The sequence below is a fragment of the Monodon monoceros genome, unplaced genomic scaffold (genome assembly GCF_005190385.1).
Source record: "Monodon monoceros isolate NGI ecotype Baffin Bay Population unplaced genomic scaffold, NGI_Narwhal_1 Super_Scaffold_1, whole genome shotgun sequence".
Taxonomy (NCBI): Eukaryota; Metazoa; Chordata; class Mammalia; order Artiodactyla; family Monodontidae; genus Monodon; species Monodon monoceros.
The window spans coordinates 79941883-79962957 of record NW_021703765.1 but is presented as its reverse complement, the minus strand read 5'-3'; the positions used below and the strand labels follow the sequence as shown (position 1 = coordinate 79962957).

The following is a 21075-nucleotide window of genomic DNA, read 5'->3' as shown; positions in this document are numbered from 1 at the left end:
TCAATCCCTGGTCCAGAAAGATCCCACATGCCGCGGAGCAACTAAGCCTGTGTGCCACAACTACTGAGCCTGCACTCTAGAGCCCGCAAGCCACAACTACTGAGCCTGCATGCCACAACTACTGAAGCCCGTGTGCCTAGAGCCCATGCTCCGCAACAGGAGAAGCCACCGCAGTGAGAAGCCCACGCACCGCAATGAAGAGTAGCTCCTGCTCACTGCAACTAGAGAAAGCTTGCGCACAGCAGCAAAGACCCAACACAGCCATAAATAAATAAATAAATAAATAAAAATGGATAATTCATATACTTGGCATCAGTGTTCAACCTGAGATCTACCTAGGTATGCAGAAAGTTAAATAAAAATATGATAAACTATCTTATCTGGCAAAGTCCAGACTAATGAGAGGACTTATATGTGAAAATACTATTTGTGCTTGTATTCATATATGGATTATATACATTACAGACCATGCAAGTGTCATCTGAGGACTCTTCACTGAGGAAAAACTCCTATAAGTAAATTTTGGTTTCCCCTGAACCCACGTCTACATTGGAGAACGACTCAGGACTACATGGCTTTCCCCTAAAAGCAAATTCAAACTCATAGAGACATACATTTTCTTAAAAAATTGGAGTAATACACAGCTACACACAACATATAGTAAGACAATAAAAATCCTCAGTAGCCATTTCTGTTTTCTTCACAAAGTTCCTTTTCAACAAGTCTGTTAGCCCTCAAGTATTTATTTTATCATTCTAAGCAGCTCTATTTTTTTTTTTTTTCGGTACGCGGGCCTCTCACTGTTGTGGCCTCTCCCCTTGTGGAGCACAGGCTCCAGACACGCAGGCTCAGTGGCCAAGGCTCACAGGCCTAGAGTCTCTGTGGCATGTGGGATCTTCCCGGACCAGGGCACTAACCTGTGTCCCCTGCATCGGCAGGCGGACTCTCAACCACTGCGCCACCAGGGAAGCCCGAAGCAGCTCTATTTTTGTTCTTATCAAATATTTGCCCCAGATAAACAGTTCTTTTTCTAGGAGAGGAATTCTGTTCTTTCAGTCTTTCTTCTCTGTCACCTTGGCCTGTTGGTTTTTGTCTCCATGTTCACTACCTCAGCATGACAACATAGCTGCTTCGGCTCCAGACAGTACATCTGTGTCTGTCTCCATTTATCAGAGAAGCAAAAGCTTTCCCAGAACCACCTCTAGCCGAATTTCCTAGGAAAAGCCTGAGTAAGTGAGCATAAATTGTTGGGCACATTGTCATGTAAAGTATAACTGGGGTTTGTTAAGTCAAAGGAAGGGAGAGGATCTCAGGGTGGTAATCAGCAATGTCAGACACAGCTGAGTTCTTTGAGGGCAGCCGTCCTGATTTTGTGTCTCAGTGTTTGTTTGGAGTCTGTTCCTAACATATGCTCTTTCTTGGCTCAGAGCCTCCTCCTGCTGACTCAGCCTTCCCTCCTCTTTCTGGCACAGCTGGCACCTCTGAGTCTCTGCCATGATGCTGCCACAGTGGGTCCCAGAGCAGGTGCACAAAACTCTCAACCAGCCGTTCATGTCTAAGGGAGGCTCAGAAGTGCAAACTAGATCTTACCTACGCCTGACCTTGCCACTCATCTTCCTAACAACGTTGGCATAGAACTACCACCCTGGCTAAGGGTTTTCTTCCAGACTCTCAAATGTGGAGTAGGGACAAAGAGTCTAGTTCTGGGGGCCACCCCCCTTCCCTGCCCCAGATCTCAACCTGTAGATCTGCCTTCCTTATCTGCTCTCTTTTTTTTTTTTTTGCGGTACGCGGGCCTCTTACTGTTGTGGCCGCTCCCGTTGCGGAGCACAGGCTCCGGACACGCAGGCTCAGCGGCCATGGCTCACGGGCCCAGCCGCTCGACGGCATGTGGGATCTTCCCTGACTAGGGCACGAACCCGTGTCCCCTGCATCGGCAGGCGGACTCTCAACCACTGCGCCACTGGGGAAGCACCACTTACCTGCTCTCTTGATCTTTTCCCTCCATCAACTTCCAGGCCTGGAAGTACAGCATTTTCTCTTATTTCTTTGATGCCATATTCTTTCTTCCCATGTCCAGCCTCCTAAGTCTTAATGTTGGACAGGAGTTTCTTCTGTACCTCATAGCAGAAACTCTGGTCTTCCAGGCCCTTGGTCCGACAAATGGGAGCTAAACAAATTTTTAATAATCCTTTCTTGCTTGACAATGCTGGAATACCAAGCCATTTTTTTTTTCTCTACAAAATTCTATTTTAGGTTGCATGACATTGTGAATGCAACTAATGCCACTGAATTGTACACTTAAAAATGGTTAGAGTGGCAAATTTTGTTATATATTTTTTACTACAATTTTAAAACGTTAGTCATGTAACATACCAAACACCACTGATTTGTACACTTTAATGAGTATGTGAATTTTCAAGACATCTCAACAAAGCTATTACAAAGATCTTATTTTTTAAAAAATATTTATTTATATACTTATTTATTTGGTTGCATCGGGTCTTAGTTGTGGCACGTGAGCAAAGATCCTATTTTGAATGTCAAAACCTGCATATAGGGCTTCCCTGGTGGCGCAGTGGTTGAGAGTCCGCCTGCCAATGCAGGCAACACGGGTTCGTGCCCCGGTCCGGGAAGATCCCACATGCCGCGGAGTGGCTGGGCCCGTGAGCTATGGCTGCTGAGCCTACACGTCCGGAGCCTGTGCTCTGCAACGGGAGAGGCCACAACAGTGAGAGGCCCGCGTACCGCAAAAAAAACAAAACAAAACAAAACAAAAAAACCTGCATATAAACTTCTTTTCCTTTTCTCTTCTTGGGCAACAACCCAACCTCACTTTCTCTCCCGCCTCCCAGTCATGGCAAGTGGATGCCTTGCGCTGTTTAGGGTCAAGGTCAGGTGTGAGGAACATGACAAGAAATGTGCATTAATATTTTATTTAAAATGAGTATTTCCAGAGACTTCTCTGGGGGGCCAGTGGTTGAGACTCTGCACTTCCAATGCAGGGGGCGTGGGTTGGATCCCTGGTCGGGGAATTAAGATCCCGCATGGCAGCGCGGCCAAAAAAAAAAAAAAGACAACTTCTATTAAACAAGTAAGTATGTACCTCTCCCTTGCTTATTTAAGGAAAAAACATAGCATATTATGCACACTGTTTTGTACCTTCCTTTTTTTATAATGATAAAATATTAATTTATATTAATATTAATATATTTTCCACAGGAAATCCTGAGTCTCATTGACAACCATTAAACCCAAGTGTATCCTATCGACCTCTTCACATGTAATAATTGTATACTCAGAAAGACATACACACATACCCACACAGACTGTAAGGCATGAAATCAATTAAGTTAATTTAGTACTAATGAGTTAAACTAGTTAATCTAGTATTAATTTATTATTTGTTTTTTAAAAATTAATTAGTTTATTCTTGGCTGCGCTGGGTCTTCATTGCTGCTTCTCTAGTTGCAGCGAGCGGGGGCTACTCTTCATTGCGGTGCGCGGGCTTCTCGTTGCGGTGGCTTCTCTTGTTGCGGAGCACGGGGTCTAGGCGCACGGGCTTCAGTAGTTGTGGCACGTGGCCTCAGTAGTTGTGGTGCACGGGCTTAGTTGCTCCGCAGCATGAGAGGGACCAGGGCTCGAATCCGTGTCCCCTTCATTGGCAGGCGGATTCTTCACCACTGCGCCACAAGGGAAGTCCCTTAATTTTTTATTTGAAATCAATTAAAAACTATTTATTATTTCCATGATGTAAGATTGAGGATAGTATTACATCTGCCTATTTAGTTTGAGCCTTTCCTTCTAGAAGGTGTCTAAATGAGATGTAGTCATTTTATTTGAATACAAGCCCTGGCAGAAGCTGACAATTCCCTGTACACATTTCCTTAATTTATAGTTCAAATTTAATTTTTATCTCTTTTGTACAGTTAGACTTTTTAGAGCTAATATGGTTGTGATTAAACACTAAGGAAGAGCTCAGTCTGTGAAATAATAGACTCTTAGAGTTGGGAAGGACTTTAGTCCAAACAGCCTCCCAATTAAAAAATCTCTTTTCCAAAATCTCCCACCTACCTGATTATCATCCATTCTCTACTTGCCTTTTTTTTTTTGACTGTTTATTACTTTCATTTATTTATGTATTTATTTTTATTGAGATAATATTCACATAATATAAAATTAATCATTTTAAAGTACACAATTCAGTAGCATTTAGTATGCCACAACTGCCTCTATCTAGTTCCAAACTTTTTTTTTTTTTTTTTTTTTTTTGCGGTACGTGGGCCTCTCACTGTTGTGGCCTCTCCCGTTGCGGAGCACAGGCTCCGGACACGCAGGCTCAGCAGCCATGGCTCACGGGCCCAGCTGCTCCGCGGCATGTGGGATCTTCCCAGACTGGGACACGAACCCGTATCCCCTGCAACGGCAGGACTCTCAACCACTGTGCCACCAGGGAAGCCCCAGTTCCAAACATTTTTTCACCCCAAAAGGAGACCTGTTGATTCCAACTTCCCTCTCATTAAACTGTTGATTCCAACTTCCCTCTCCCCCGCGTCACTGGCAACCACTATCTATGTTCTGTTGCTATGGCTTTAGATATTTCTGTTTATCTCATATAAATATCCTTTCTGGATATTTCGTATAAGTGGAATCAGACAATACATGACCTCTTGTGTCTGGCTTCTTTCCCTCAGCGTAACGTTTTCGATGTTCATCCAGGTTGTAGCAGGTATCAGTACTTCATTTTTTTTTTTTTGACTGAGTAATATTGCATTGTACGTATATACCATTATTTGTTTATCCATTCATCTATTCTTGGGCATTTGGCTTGCTTCCACCTTTTGGCTGTGAATAGTGCTGCTGTGAACATGTATATACGTGTATTTGTTTGAGTCTGCTTGATTTTTTGCTGAAGGTAGAATCAACTTTTCATGCACTCAACAAATATTTGTTGCATTAGATTAAAACTGCTGCAACAACCACTGATTTCACAAATGTTTTGCTTCACCGGATAAAAGTCACAGAATCTTAAAAATGTTTGTGGTAGGAACTTCATAAGTCATCTTGTTCAACCCCCTCATCATGAAAGTACACGCGCTCAAAGCAGTAGTGTATTTAGAAGTCCTTAAATACAGTTTACATCATGATGTGTGGTGCCCTACCGATATTGTTCTTTGTTAACTGAATGTGTACAATACGGCTTTTGTTGTCATAAGATGGTTCTCCTTGAGAAGTGATCTATGCATTTAAATTTAGTAGCTTGTCATTCTTTCATTGTTTTGCTTCTTGAAAGATTCCACAAAACCACCACCGTCAGCATTGTTTTTATAAAGTAGATATGGCAGACAGTCTTAATTGGTTTCAGTGATAAAATTAATTTTGGGTCCAAAATAGTCTGAATGCTTCATCCTGTGTTGTGGGATTTATTTTTTGGTTTCCTTTCTTTGCATTTTAAGACACTGTCTTGCTCTGGATTAGTCACTTGTTGATTAAATGAACCAGCACTAGCTCCTTACCTTTGCAAGGAAATGTTAGTATCTCCTTAAACACCAGAGTTAACTTAAAACATTTTTCTGGCATCTGACTTTATAAATCTCTCTCTCAATTTTTAGCAGAGTTGAATGAAATTGACAAGGAGTATGGTCTGGTGCATTATATCCACCACCGTGGGCATAAAACCAGGGGAATTCACGAAACAGTGATTATCCCACCTTGATTTAGTAAAGCACATAGCAGTAAAAGTCAAGGTTGGAGGATAAGTACTTGATCTCCACTGCGTGCTCTCCCAATACCTGGAACAGTGCCTGGGACACAGCAGGGGGCCAGTAAATATTTGATGGATGAGTGAATGAAATTAATTTGACTCTAGTTTCTGAAACAATGCTAATAAAAGTAGATGTAACTTAAAAAATAGCATAGTGAAAATGAATTCCTATGTCTTCTTTATAAAGATTATTTTAATTATGGACTATCTCTTAGGAGTTACATTAAACATTTTTATTGAGGTATAATTGACATATAACATTATATTGGTTTCAAGTGTGAAACATGATTCAATATTTGTTGTTTTGTTTTTTTTGTTTGTTTGTTTGGTTTTTTTTGCGGTACGCGGGCCTCTCACTGTTGTGGCCGCTCCCGTTGCGGAGCACAGGCTCCAGACGCGCAGGCTCAGCGGCCATGGCTCATGGGCCCAGCTGCTCCGCGGCATGCGGGATCTTCCCGGCCCAGGGCACAAACCCGTGTACCCTGAAACGGCAGGCGGACTCTCAACAACTGGGCCACCGGGGAAGCCCCAGTAAACCTTTTTTTTCTAGCAAAAAAAAAAGTATTTAATGACTTCCCCACTTTGTACAATGAAGATTTGGTACCTCTACTGGCTTTCAACTTCTGCCACTTCTCTCCGTCTTCCAAAGTTTTCTCCATTGAGCTGTTCCAATACTCTTACAGCAGATATACATTTTAAAAAGCTCAGTGGCTCAGCTCTAAAAACGGAATGTGAATGTTTATTTTGAAATAGGACTGAGCAACTTCTTTAGTCCTAACACCAGCCACACCGTGGGACTGAACACAGTCAATGCCCTGGCTGTAGGACAGGGACCAGGCCTTGGTCACAAAATTTAAGTGGGCACTAAAAACTCAGTAGTCAAGAAGAATACTATTTTAATATAATATTCTAAAAATCAAAAATAATGCAAAAAAGTCCATAAGGAACAAAATATAATTTAGAAATAAAGATAGGCTCGGCAGAATCAGTAGAAAAGAGAAAATTGGAAGTGTTTATATTTGCACCCCACGTTTAACAGTGGTCATTGCCTCTTTCTACGGCATCTGTGATTACACAGGTTGTGTACGAGAGCTGAAAAGTGTTTCACGTGAGAGGGTGAGGTGTGCCTTTCAGATTAGGAATATCGATACTGGATATCCGGGTACCACCACACTTTGACCTCGCAACTTGCAAGCTAAAGCGATGTTGAATTAGGAAACAGAATTTTTGTGACTTAAAAGGTGAATCGAGGGGAGGGGCCAGCAGATAAAGTTACTTATTTGTTCAGAATTCCATGCATTTTCAATGTCGTTTGCTCCCCCTACTCTGTGCACGCCTGTTGGTCCAGGCAGCACGGTGCTTTGAATAAAGGTCAGCAAAGGGGTCACCCTCCTGATTATTCCCTTCTACCGGAGAGGAGGAGGAAGCCCCGGGCCCCTTATCCACCCGAGTCGCTGCAAAATCCTGGGCATCCCTGACAGCTGCAAATTCCTCCCAGGAGCTGCCAAGCTTCTAGGGGGTTGCCATGGTCCATGGGAGTGAAATGCTGGCCGCCCTCGCTGCACCAGCCCGGAGCAGGCTGTTGCTGCCTTCCCTTCAGTCCCTTTCAAAAGCTTTTAAAGGAGATCCCTGGGGGGAGGTGGGAGGACGGGACATCAACCAGGGCTTCCGTCCAAGCGGCTGGGGCGAATAAAAGAGGCTTTTCTCAAACTAACGGTGCAAGTGCTGGGCTTGTTTCACGGGATTTTTAACCCTCGTTCTTTCCCTGGTGGGAAAGGGAGAGCAGAGATGGTTCTTCCCAAGCTTCACTTGCTGTAGGCAGCGCCTTTCAGCGTTTCCCCCAGGGAGTCCTCACTCTGGAGGGCGAGGAGGGCAGAGAGGATGCTCCCTAAACTTAACCAGCTGTGAGCAGCTCCTCCTAGCTTGTTTCAAAGGGTTTCTCACCCACGGGATTTGGGGTGGGGGGGGGAATCGGCTGCAAACTAACAGGCTGTGTGGTCAAGACTGAATGGAGCTATCGGGTGTGACTTGCAAATTTGGGGAACACTTTCAGAAAATGGGGAACTAACCGTGATGATGAGAAGCCCCTTAGTCCAGGCCTCTCGGGTTTCCCTAGCACCTTCCTCCCCATCCCGGTCCTCGTTAGGGTCTGAGGGCCGGACGGCGGGCGTGCCGGCGGTCTGGGTTTCGCCTCCCCCGAGCCGCGGCGGGTGCAGACAAAGAGGCGGCGGTAGGGGGCTCAGGCCCGACGCCGGCCGCGGGGTGCGGGCCGCGAGGTTCGGGGCGCGGGGCCGACCGGGTTGGGCGCGGCGGCCGAGCGCGCGGGGAGGAGCCGCCGCGGCGTCTTCTCCAGGCGGCGCGTGCCCGCCCGGCCCCGCGGCGGCGCGTCACGCTCTCCCCCGCCCGGAGCCGACGAGCCGGGAGGCGGGAGGCGGTGGCCGCGCGGCTGCTGTTACTGCTACTGCTGCTGCTGCTGCTGCAGTGGGGCAGGTGGCGGTGACTGGCGGCGACCGAGGCGGCGGCGGCGAGCGGTGAGCGGGGCGCGGCGCGGGCCCTCTCCCCTTCCTCGTCCCCTCCTCACCTTTCCCCTCCCGCTCCGCCCGGCCAGCTCCTGCCCGCCCGGCTCGGGGCCGGGGGCCGGGCCCGGCGTCCGAGAGGGGGACCGAGTCCCGCACGCCGGGGCGACCCCGAGGGGCCGCAGGGAGCCCCAGGGCGATGGCCGTGGAGGCCGGCGGTCCCTGGGGTGCTCCGCCCGGAGCCGGAAAAGTGGCCGGCCCTGTCAGCGCCGAGCCCGGCCTTCCCTTCCTCCGCCCGCCTCAAGATGGAGCTTGGACTCCTTGCCCCTGCGCCGCCCCAGGCGCCGCTCCCTCCCCGGCACCCTTCTCCGTTCTCCTCGGCCCCGGAGGGGGGTTGTGGGGGGCGGACGCCCAGGGGGCCGAGGCCCGGCAGGACCTGTTGCCCCGGCGGGCACCTGAGTGTGCCCCGGGCCCTTGGCCGCGGTGCCCGCGAGCCGGAATGGAGGGCAACCTGGCCGTGGCCTCCGTGGCGGGCGCCGGCCGGCGGGCTGGCCTTGCTGGCCTGGGGCCTGGGCGGCCGTGGCTTTTGTCCCCCAGCCCCACCCCCACCCCCCCTCCGAGTGGGACTGTGATTCTTGGAGAAGGTGGATGACAAAAGGTGACAGGGATTTCTGAAATAACACCGCTGCCCCGTAACCCGAACCTTCTGCCTCGGCGGGGCATTGGCTCGGAAGACAGATGACACTTGTTCAGAGGTTATTTTAAAAGCAGAGCCTTCTGATTCCCCTCCTTTGGAGGTCCTGTGCTTCAGAAATCTGATTTTGATCTGGGGAGAAACCTTGAACTCGGCTGTTTCTCCACTTCATGTGGCTTTTCCATCTGGCAGGAGCCGAGCACCACTCCCTCCCTCCTCCCTTCCCAGCCCCACCTCTTTGATGTGAAGAAATTGCACGTTAAGTCTGTAATCTTCAGTTACCTGCTTTTAGCAAAACCTGGGCGCCAATTACCGTTTTTAAGAAGGAGGGTGGAGAAAATGCGGCTTTTTGTTGTTATTTTTGTTGGATTCAGCGGCCTTGCCTTCTTCCTGTTTCAGGTTAGGACAGTGCCTGGCCAGTAAGAGCTCAGCATTAGTGTTACTGCTGCTGCTCTTATGGTTCTGGTTCTGGTGGGTGTTACTGGTTTTTATTTTATTTTATTTATTTAATTACTGCTGTTACCTATAGTATGCACAAGTCCGGAGACCAAATGTGTTAGAATTTTGGGTTTAATGATAATCTTTTGCAAGAATCCTCAGGTATGTGGCTCCTCAGCTTTGGGGCATTTTTCTCTGGAAATATTAACATTTATTGAGGGCTTCCTGTGCTCATGCCCCGGGCAAGTCTCTTATATGTTTTATCTCATTAATTAACCTAACCCAATGATGGTGCTGTTATTATCCCCATTTTACAGAGGAGGCATAGAAAGGTCAGGAACCTTGCTCAGGGTCACACAGCTGATAAGTGGTGGTGTCAGGATTTGAGCTCAGGTATTCTGACTCCAGGTGCTGAGTAATTAAATTAGTATAGTGCCTCTCTGGCAAGGAGCAAGGCTGGCCCTTTTTATAGGGTCTTTTTAAAAAAAACTTACATATTTTTGGTTGCCTTGGGTCTTCGTTGCTGCGCGGTGTGCGGGCTTCTCACTGTGGTGGCTTCTAGTTGTGGCATGCGGGCTCAGTAGTTGTGGCACACAGGCTTAGTTGCTCCGCGGCATGTGGGATCTTCCCGGACCAGGGCTCGAACCCGTGTCTCCTGTGTTGGCAGGGGGATTCTTAACCACTGCGCCACCAGGGAAGCCCAAGGCTGGCCCTTTTTATTTTTATTTATTTATTTACTTTTTTGCGGTACGCGGGCCTCTCACTGCTGTGGCCTCTCCCGTTGCGGAGCACGGGCTCCGGATGCACAGGCTCAGCGGCCATGGCTCACGGGCCCAGCCGCTCCTCGGCATGTGGGATCTTCCCGGACCAGGGCACGAACCCGTGTCCCCTGCATCGGCAGGCGGACTCTCAACCACTGCACCACCAGGGAAGCCTGTGGCTGGCCCTTTTTAAAGCAAAGAAAGTGGGTGATTGCTTGGCCAAGAGCTTATCGTAGGTTTTTGAGGTTCAGAGAAAGTGGTAAAGTACAGCTTAGGCTTCCCACTAGGCATTGTTCAAAAGGGTAAAAAACGAACTGGGTGGACCTTGTGAAGGTATTTTGTCTAAAGATAAAGATCGGCCCTTCCCTCTTTTTTTCAGCAATTGCTTAAGCTCCTAATTGTGCTTCAGTATGACATAGGCAGATCTGGTTTCTGTTCTTTAGGAGTTTAGAATTTGGTGCTTCTCTTACTTACTTTAAATCTTTTTTTTTAGCCTAGTGTCTAACATTGAGTCTGTCGCGTGCTATGTGACTCATTAAGTCAGTCATGTTTGACTCTTGCTTTTACGTGCTGTCTCTTTTGGGATTCCAAACGCAGCTCATGGTGTGTAAGAGATGACTTGGGCCTCTTATACTCCATACAAAGGTAGGCACGTTTGAATTTGTCACATATTGGCTGCCAGATGTTCTTCATTGTTTTTTACAGATGTATTTTCTGTTCTTCCCAATGTGTGTGTGTGTGTGTATCAATGATATGTGTGTGTGTATATCTATCTATCTATCAAGGACCTTGTATTTCACTTTATAGCACCCTCTACAGAATTCTGCAGAGTCCCATGTGCTCAGTAAATATTTATTATTTAGTTAACTGAAAATATGAGGTCCATAAGTTTCAGGACTGGCTTTATAGAAGTTAAAGCTAAAGAAAAAAACTGAAAGTAGTGTAGTAAAGTCACAGGAAGATGGCTTAATATTTGTTAACATTAAAAGAAAACTTTGTGCAGTGTTAACTAAAGTGAGACTTTTCACCTCATATAATTTGCCACTTTATCTGAATTATCAGCTTCTTTCCCTCTCTTCCTTGTACAAATGAGGTGAGAGGTTGAGTGTTTTTCTCTGATATAAAGAATGGACACTGTTGTTTATTAATCATTGCAAGCCAGTAGTTCTCCTTTTCAGTAATTTTGAAATCTGTGGGAGTCTTCCCAAAGGGAGCTTGTGGGGCTATGGTGTACTTATATGTGGGCAGTACTTAGGTCTCATTTGGTATTCACTCAACAAATATTTATTGAGTACCTACTGTGTGCCGGGTGCTGGTGATACAACAGTAAACAAAACAGACAGAAATCCCTGCTCTCTTGAAACTCCCCTTCAAGTAGGGGAGGCAGACAATAACCATATTAAAAATGTTGGAGAGTGGTACATGGTAAGGAAAAATAAATCAGGAAAGGGGGAATATGAAGTTTGGGGGACAAGAGTTAGGGTAATGGAAATTTTAGATAGGGTGATAAGAAGGGACCTAGCTGAGAAAATGACTTTTAAATGAAGATCTAGAATAAGTGAGGGAATGTAGATCCCAGAGGGAAGAGCATGCTAAGAAGGGGTAACAGCAAGGACAAGGGTCCTGAGGTGGGAGCTTGGGAGGAGACAGATAATTTAAGGCCATGCAGGTTGTAGCCCTTAAAATATGTATTAAAGTATTTTAAAATAGTGAAAGATATAGAATTTTGTGCCATGTTATTAGTGATTTTGATGAAGAAAAAGTTAAAGATGGGGGAAGTAAGGCTTAAAGAATTTCACTAACTTCCCTAAAAGGCCGCACAGCCAGTGAATACAGAGCTAGAAATTGAACTTAGTTTATATTATTTTAAGCAATGCACAGAATATGTTGGCAGTGGAACCTTGAGTAAGTGGCTGGCAGAAAGGCCAGACAGGTACTTGATGTTCAGACTTGCTGTTAAGTGTATACTTTCCTGTTTGTATGCAGGATTTTTGCTCAACCCTGGGAGGCCTTGTAACTGACATTTGCAAATATAGCTTTTTCCTGGAATTGTGCTCCTGGCAGTAAAGCCTTCCTTTTTAGTCTTAAAAGCTTCATGGTTCAAAATCTGTGTTTAATATAAACTTTTATTTAAGTCTCTTCAATCTTAATTGGAAGGCAGTGACAGTATTACTCTGAATATGAATTTTTTAGAGAACTGTTTAGGCAGGCTTTAAACTAATATAGCATCTTATATATTTTTAATATGCATAGTATATGTTTCCCATGTAGATGGAACTCAAGGAATCCATATGCTTTAAGTCAGCATTTGAATTGCAATGCACTTTTAAGGGAAAACATATTGATGGTGCTGTACAAGAATTTCAAGAGTGACTTCTTCAGATTTCAAATCGGGAACAGAGGAGTTGTGTTTTTTTTTTTTTTTTTGGGTGGGTTGGCAGACTGTAATTAACCAACCTTGAATTTGGCTAGGACATCTGGGTTAATATCCTGGCCCTGGCACCAAGTACCAAGGAATCTTGGCTACAATTAGTAAAGAGCTTTTTTTTTTCTTAATCTCCATCTGGCACTTCCAGAAGGACAGATTCCACTAGCACTAACTCAGTGGGTGAGTCTGTTTTTTAATTGTCTATCTTATGGTGGTTCAGCAACAAAATCTTAAAAGTGTTCTTTGCAAAATCTTAGAAAAGAAGTACTCCTATTACAGAATCCCTGTTGGGAACCCTTTCTGCTATCTCTTTCCTTGGGGAGTTGTATTCTCATTTGCCTCTTAGGAATTCCAGTGAGACTACAGACAGACATTTTGCTGCCCTAATGTTTTATATGAGCATAAGGTCTAATATATTATTCTTCTAACTTAAATTAAGTAGTTTGATATTTGTATTCTCCTTTGCTTACTTATGTCTAAGTATAGCTTGGGTTAGATCCCAGTTTTAACTCTGCCCATTTTTTACTCTTAAAATTGCCGAGTCCTTGATTTACTGTATCTTCTCTGAAGTTAAAGGCCTGAAGATCCGGATGTTCAGGAGGTGCAAATCATCCAAAATTTGTGTTTGTTGTAAAAGGGAAGACAACTTTAATGAGATTTTTTTTCCCTGATTCTACAGATCCCTGGTCAAGTAGTGCGCTGAAATATTTGGCATAATTTTTCCCTGTCTTCTGAGGAAAAATAAGAGATATTAGGGAAATTTCCCTAAAAATCTTTCAATCAAATCACTTTATCTCCTGCCTTCTCTCTTTATCTGGTTTCCTCCATAGAATGATTTCTTACTGGAGACATTGCCTTCTAATATCGTAAGGCAGGAAGTAACCTATTTAGACTTCTCTTTTCCACACTATAGAAAAATAAACTTTATAGGCAGGGTAATTTTTTTTTTCTTTTACAGCTTAAGTGAAAGAAAACTTTTATCACTAAGTTTCTTTCACACATGGGTGACTGGAAAAAAGTATTGCTAATTTCTGTTGTAAGGCATACGTGGCTTGCTTGGGTTGTGACACTGAGAATCTAGTATCAGAGTCAGATTCAGATTTTAGAAAATTTTTTCTAGTGAAGTTGTTCCTTTTTTAGGTTCTCAGGTTTATTTTCCCCTTATGTACCAGTTTTACAAGGGCTCTTACATTTTAATAACATATATTGGTTATCCTATAATATGTGGTTTCAATGCGTAAGATATAAAGCACACATATTAAAAAACACAGAAAAAAGCAAATTATCCATAATCCTACTGCTCAGAGAAGATTATTTCAGTGTTCTAGAGTATGTACTTCTAATCTGTTTTTCTTTATACTTAAAAAATATATTTATGGCTGGATCTATATTTCTATTTTGAAGTAATTAAAAGTGTAATATTTTCACTGGAAATATTCTGGGTAAACCAACATGGGGAATCAGAACTACTGTTAAGAAGTTTGAGGGACTTCCCTGGCGGTCCAGTGGTAAAGACTCCACGATTCCAATGCAGGGGGCACGGGTTCCATCCCTGGTCCGGGAACTGAGATTCCGCATGCCACGCAGCTCGGCCAAAAAAGAAAAAAAAGAGAAGAAGTTTGAGGTCCTGGATTTGCTTCAGCCCCAACTCCATGAGTCATGTAAAGTTGGGCAAGTTGCTTGACCTCTCTCAGTCTGCTTCTCACTCTGTCAAGTGGGGTAACACCTGCCCTGTCCACTTGCTGGGGTTACTCTGTTAATGTAGGGATTCGGTGACAGTCATAGTGCTAAGGCAGTTGGCGCTTTCAAATACGAAAGAGACCGAGGAGACAGAGGAAAGACTAGTCCAGGATCACTAGCTGCCTGTGAGTCACCTGGCTTATTTTGCGAATGGTTACATTTTTAGTAAAGCTTTTCAGATGAATGTGACCATTAGAGAGTGCCCTGTGGGGTGGGCGAAAACCCCAGAAATACCGATTTATCAAACATTTGTTGAGTGCTGCAAAGACTCTGTCTCACCAGGTGAGACAGCTAACTGTGGGCCAGGTGGAGGCTAAGGTGGAGACGTGCTGGGGCCCTGGAAGAGGGTCCATTCTCTTGGCATGGGTGTGTATGTGTGAGAGGGGATTAAGGAAGCTTCCGAAGGGGGAATTAGCTCTTGTGTTTGGCATTGATGGAGACGGAGGGTGTCTAGGCAGGGGTGGGTTAGAGAAGACATTCTAGGCCAGATTGAGCAAAGGCATAAAGGTAGTGTGTTGAGATGATAGCAGACAGTCTACTGCTCTGAAGTTTGAGGGCAGGTAACAGGAAATAGAGCTAAGGTGTCTGGGTTTATATCAGGCAAAGGCTTCCCTGTCCTGAGAAGGAGTCCCTCTTACTGGTCTCTAGCACTTTATAATCATTAAGTTTTTTGGCAAGTTTTTTTTTTTTATGATGTTTGGTCCAAAATATCTGGTTGTAGGTGGTAAGTAGGAAAACTTCTGGGTATACCAGTTATCTTTTTTTCCCCCAGTTATCTTTTTTAATTTTTATTTTATTTTTTTTTTTACTTTTTTTTTTACATCTTTATTGGGGTATAGTTGCTTTACAATGGTGTGCCAGTTTCTGCTGTATAACAAAGTGAATCAGCTATACATATACATATGTCCCCATATCTCCTCCCTCTTGCGTCTCCCTCCCCAGTTATCTTTTTTCCCCCAGTTATCTTTTTTTATTTTTTTTTTTACTTTTTATTTTTTTAACATCTTTATTGGGGTATAGTTGCTTTACAATGGTGTGCCAGTTTCTGCTTTATAACAAAGTGAATCAGTTATACACATACATGTGTCCCCATATGTCTTCCCTCTTGCGTCTCCCTCCCCAGTTATCTTTTTTGCATGGAGTTGTGCAGCCATCACCACACTCAGTTTTAGAATATTTTCTTCACACCAAAAAGGAGCCCTGTACCCACTAATAGTCACTCCTCATTTCCTCCTTACTCTCCCAACCCCTACTCTCTATCTCTAGAGATTTGCCTATTCGGGACATCTCATATAAATGGAATCATACAGTGTGACTGACTTCACTTAGCAAAATGTTTTCAAGCTTCATCCATGTTTTAGCGTATATCAATGCTACTTCATTCCTTTTTATGGTTGAGTCCCGTTCCACTGTGTGGATATACCACATTTTGTCTGTTCATCAGCTGATAGACCTTTGGGTTGTCTCTCCTTTTTCCTGTTATGAAAAACAGGAACATGAACAGCTGTGAACATGTGTGTATTCGTTTTTGTGTGGACATATGTTTTCATTCATCTTAGGTACACACCTAGGAATAGAATTGCTGGATCATGTGGGAAGCCTACCTTCTGAGGAACTGAAAAACTGTTTTCCAAAGTGGTTGTACTGCCAGCAATGAGCGAGATTCCAGTTTTCCCACATCGTCCTCAACACTTGTTATTATCTTTTTGATTACAGGCATCCTAGTGAGGATGAAGTGTGATATCTCATTGTGATGTGATTTGCATTTACCTGATGGCTAGTGATGTTGAGTACCTTTTCATGTGTTTAGTTGTCATTGTACGGCTTCTTTGGAAAATATCCCAGTTATCATTTTTTTCCCCTTCAAAATATTAAGTATAAAAGCAAAGTGCAGAAAAATAGGATGTTACCATTTAGGATAAAAAGGGCATACAAAGGCATACCGGTTATCTTTTTTTTTTTTTTAATTTATTTATTTTTCGGCTGCGTTGGGTCTTCGTTGCTGTGCGTGAGCTTTCTTTAGTTGCAGTGAGCGGGGGCTACTCGTCGCTGTGGTGTGTGGGCTTCTCATTGTGGTGGCTTCTCTTATTGTGGAGCATGGGCTCCAGGCATGCAGGCTTCAGTAGTTGTGGTCCATGGGCTTAGTTGCTCTGCGGCATGTGGGATCTTCCCGGACCAGGGCTTGAACCCATGTCCCCTGCATTGGCAGGTGGGTTCTTAACCACTGAGCCACCAGGGAAGTCCCCAGTTATTTTCTTTAAAATTGTTTTTATTGTGGTAAAACATACATAACATAAAATTTACCATCTTAACCATTTTTAAGTGTACGGTTCAGTGGCATTAAGGACATTCACGTTGCTGTGCAGCCATCACCACCGTCCATCTCCAGAATTCTTTTCATCTTACAAAACTGAAGCTCTTTACCCATTAAACAATAACTCCTTATTCCTCCCTCCTTCAGCCCCTGGCAACCACCATTCTACTTCCTGTCTCTATGATTTTGACTACTCTTAAATACCTCATATAAATGGAATCATACGGTAGTTGTCTTTTTGTAACTGGCTTATTTCACTTAACATAATGTCCTCAAGGTTCATCCTTGTTGTAGCATGTGTCAGAATTTCCTTCCTTTTTAAGGCTGCATAATACTCCATTTGTATGGTTACACCACATTTTGCTTGTCCATTCATCTCTCAGTGGACACTTGGGTTGCTTCCACATGTTAGCTATTGTGAATAATGACGCTATGAACATGAGTGTATAACTATTGCTTCGAGACCCTGCTTTCAGTTCTTTTGGGTATATACCCAGAAGTGGAATTACTGGCTCATATGGTAATTCATAAGTTTTTGAAGAACCACTAGAGTGTTTTCCACAGAGGCTGTACCATTTTATATTCCTATCAACAGTGCACAAGGGTTCCAGTTTCTCCATATCATTGCCAACACTTTTTCTTTTCTTTTTTATAGTAGCCATCTTAATGGGTGTGAGGTTTTATTTCAGTGTAGTTTTTTTTTTTTTTTTTGTGGTACGCGGGCCTCTCACTGCTGTGGCCTTTCCCGTTGAGGAGCACAGGCTCCGGACGCGCAGGCTCAGCGGCCACGGCTCACGGGCTCAGCCGCTTCACGGCATGTGGGATCTTCCCGGACTGGGGCACGAACCTGTGTCCCCTGCATCGGCAGGCGGACTCTCAACCACTGCGCCACCAGGGAAGCCCTCAGTGTAGTTTTGATACGCATTTCTCTAATGATTAGTGATGTTGATCGTCTTTTCATGTGTTTATTGGCCATTTTTGTATCTTTGAAGAAATGTCTATTCAAGTTCTTTGCAGAGTTTTGAGTTGCGTTTTTTGTTGTTGCTAAATTTACCAATTATCTTTTTTTTAAAAAAAATTATTTATTTTTGGCTGTGTTGGGTCTTTGTTGCTACACGCAGGCTTTCTCTAGTTGTGGCGAGTGGGGGCTACTCTTCGTTGTGGTATGCGGGCTTCTTATTGTAGTGGCTTCCCTTGCTGCAGAGCACGGGCTCTAAGCGCACAGGCTTCAGTAGCTGCGGCACGTGGGCTCAGTAGTTATGGCTTGAGGGCTCTAGAGTGCAGGCTCAGTAGTTGTGGCGCACAGGCTTAGTTGCTCCGCGGTATGTGGGATCTTCCTGGACCAGGGCTCGAACCCATGTCCCCTGCATTGGCGGGCAGATTCTTAACCACTGCACCACCAGGGGAGTCCTACCAATTATCTTTTAATTCATACATTCATCAGGCATTTTTGAGCACCTGCTGTTGCGAGGCACTAGCCCAGATGTTGGAGATACAAAGTTCAGTAAAACAGGCGTGCATTCTGCTCTTGGAGAACCCAGAGCTGTTAACGGAAGTAAGGTTAAGGGCAAGACTTCAGTCCTTGCTTGACAGCAAATCCCAGCTCTGTTACTTTATGGAAGATCCTGTACAAACTGCTTAACCTTCTGGAGCTTAGTTTTCTCATCTCTAAATTGGGGATAGTAACTATTTCACATAGCTGTCGTGACTATTAAATGAATTAATGTCTGTAAAACTAAGTGTCAGAACTCTTCTCTCCCCTTCCCTTTAATACCTTGCGTCTTCCCGCCCTCCCATCCCTAAAGGAAGTCGGGGTTCAGCACCTCAATTTTCTTCTTTCATTTAAGTCAGAATGGGGGAAAACCCCACTTCTACTAGTCTGGGAAATGAAAACCTTTTTTCTGTCATGTTTTAGAAAGTTAATTTGAGGAGGAACGTCTTGCCACTATTGAAGGGCACATTTTTAAAAATTTTATTTATTTATTTATTTTTGGCTGCGTTGGGTCTTTGTTTCTGTGCGAGGGCTTTCTCTAGTTGCGGCGAGCGGGGGCCACCCTTCATCGCGGTGCGCGGGCCTCTCACTGTCGCGGCCTCTCTTGTTGCGGAGCACAGGCTCCAGACGCACAGGCTTAGTAGTTGTGGCTCACGGGCCTAGTTGCTCTGCGGCATGTGGGATCTTCCCAGACCAGGGCTCGAACCTGTGTCCCCTTCATTGGCAGGCAGATTCTCAACCACTGCGCCACCAGGGAAGCCCTGAAGGGCACATTTTTAATGAACAGCTTTCCCTGAAGAACTTGAATTTATGAGGAGCTAAATATCCAGCATGGAAAAGGAACTCTCGCTCCCCATGGCAGAACTTGTGCCTTGCTAAACCTCAGGCCCTTTGGTATATTTGTCAGTTTTATTTCCCACAGTTTAATTAAAAGGGGTTTCTTTCTTTCTAAGGTCTGATAGAACTTGCTGTGTGTCTGTGTAGAAGATTACCTAAACAGGTAAAAAATAACCAACAATGAAGTTGGGTGTTAAGATCCAAATGAAACAATTCCTAGTTTCCTTTGACAGCATCTAGGGTGGTTGTACGGAAAACTGTCGTAGGGACTTATGAATAAATTCGAAGTAGCTGAGTATCCTTCAGTATTGTGAAAACAGAAATGCGGTTATTTTTTCCATTTGCTCTAAAGACCTGCAACTATTTTATTTTTCTTTTTTGGCCACAGTATGTGGCTTGTGGGGTCTTAGTCCCCTGACCAGGGATTGAACTCAGGCCCTGGCATTGAGAGGGCCGAGCCCTAGTCACTGGATCGCCAGGGAATTCCCGACCTGCAACTATTAAACTTGCTCATTTGCAAAGTAAAAGCAAGAAAATTTTTATAAAGAGGCAAAAAAACCCAGTAAGGAAGACATTGATTCTTCTTTGTGTTGTCTTTGTGGCCCCCCCCCCCCCACCCCGCCATCAGAACAAACAGTTGCGAAGTGTTTGCTTTTGGTATGGGCAATGTGTGCCTGTTTCAGGGCAAGCGAAAATATGCTTACTTTTATTCCTTTGTGAAGACTGGAAAGGGAAACGAGTTTTAACTTGCCTTGAGATTGACTCATCTCACTGCTGTTTATAACAGATCAGAAACTTTTATTCATCAGTATTGTTTAGGGTCAGGAGTCTTTAAACTGGGGACTGGGGTTTAAGTCCTAGACTCTTAAGTAACTGTGACCTTAACAAGTGATTTCACTTTTTAGAATCAGTTTCCTCAGTGGTAGAATGAGGAAGTTGAACTAGATTGCAGGTCTCTTCTGATTCTAAAATTTTATGATGCTATATTAAGCACATTTGCTCCTTTTTACACATGAGTATAATTGACTGCTGCTGACCTATTAAGTTCTTCTGGGAGATACTAACCAGGCCTAGTAATTTCAGTTCCTTTCAAGATCCCGTCTCTAAGCTGGTGGTATTAGAGTTACAAAGTCACAGGAATTTTGTCAAAACTTGTGTAAATGAGCAGAATAGCTCAGCTTTACGTTCCCCTCCTTTTTTTTTTTTTTTTTTTTTTTTCCGGTATGCGGGCCTCTCACTGTTGTGGCCTCTCGCGTTGCGGAGCACAGGCTCCGGACGCGCAGGCTCAGCGGCCATGGCTCACGGGCTCAGCCGCTTCACGGCATGTGGGATCTTCCTGGACCGGGGCACAAACCCGTGTCCCCTGCATCGGCAGGCGGACTCTCAACCACTGCGCCACCACGGAAGTCCTCCCCTCCTTTTAAAAAGAACTCTTTTGCAGATGGAGGAACTTTGGGAGGCTGCTTATTATCTGCTTATCTAAGTAACAGGAACAGAAAATAAACCTTCACTGAAACTGAGCTGTACAAAGACACTCATAATTGCAGGCCGATGCATCATGGCTCAGTGTTCCATCTTGAAGAACTTGCCGAATGCTCCAGCTCCTTTTGCTTTGGTTGGGTTTTGGCACCCTCCCCCTCCTTTTAAAAACTGCTGTAGACTTCGAAACTCTGGGTACGACTTGTATTTGGTACTGTGTCATATACACGTCAAGTTTTAAAAACATAATTTTCGAGCACAGAATAATTTTTCAAGGGGTTATGTGTCTCTGTTGACATCCAATTCTGACTTTATTTGGCAAACATCCTAAACTGAGTCTTTAATCATTTAACATTCTACTTCTGACTTTGATGGAAAGATGTGAAACTTTCTGTTTACCTTCAGCACCTTATTGTGTGATATTCTCGAATGAACACTTTGAGAATATTGTGTGATATTCTCAGAGGAACACTGACTTTGTAAATTGCCCTGTAAGGGCTCTACCAGTTAGACATTGGAAGTGCAACTCCCTTGTAGTACCATTTGAATTGAGCCAATTCATTTTCTGACCCTTCCTGGCTGTATCGCCCTTTAGTGTCTAAATGGGCTTCT

The 21075-nt window shown here is 44.4% G+C and overlaps 1 protein-coding gene across 2 annotated transcripts in view; it reads left to right on the top strand.

The window, feature by feature from the left end:
• The first annotated feature begins 8137 nt into the window (after window positions 1-8137).
• Window positions 8138-21075, top strand: part of CLIP1 (CAP-Gly domain containing linker protein 1) — a 122417-nt gene continuing 109479 nt past the window's right edge. For both annotated transcript variants that reach the window (XM_029220031.1, XM_029220020.1), the window contains exon 1: window positions 8138-8295. The gene's annotated coding sequence lies outside the window, so the exon portion shown is untranslated. The remainder of the gene's footprint in view (window positions 8296-21075) is intronic.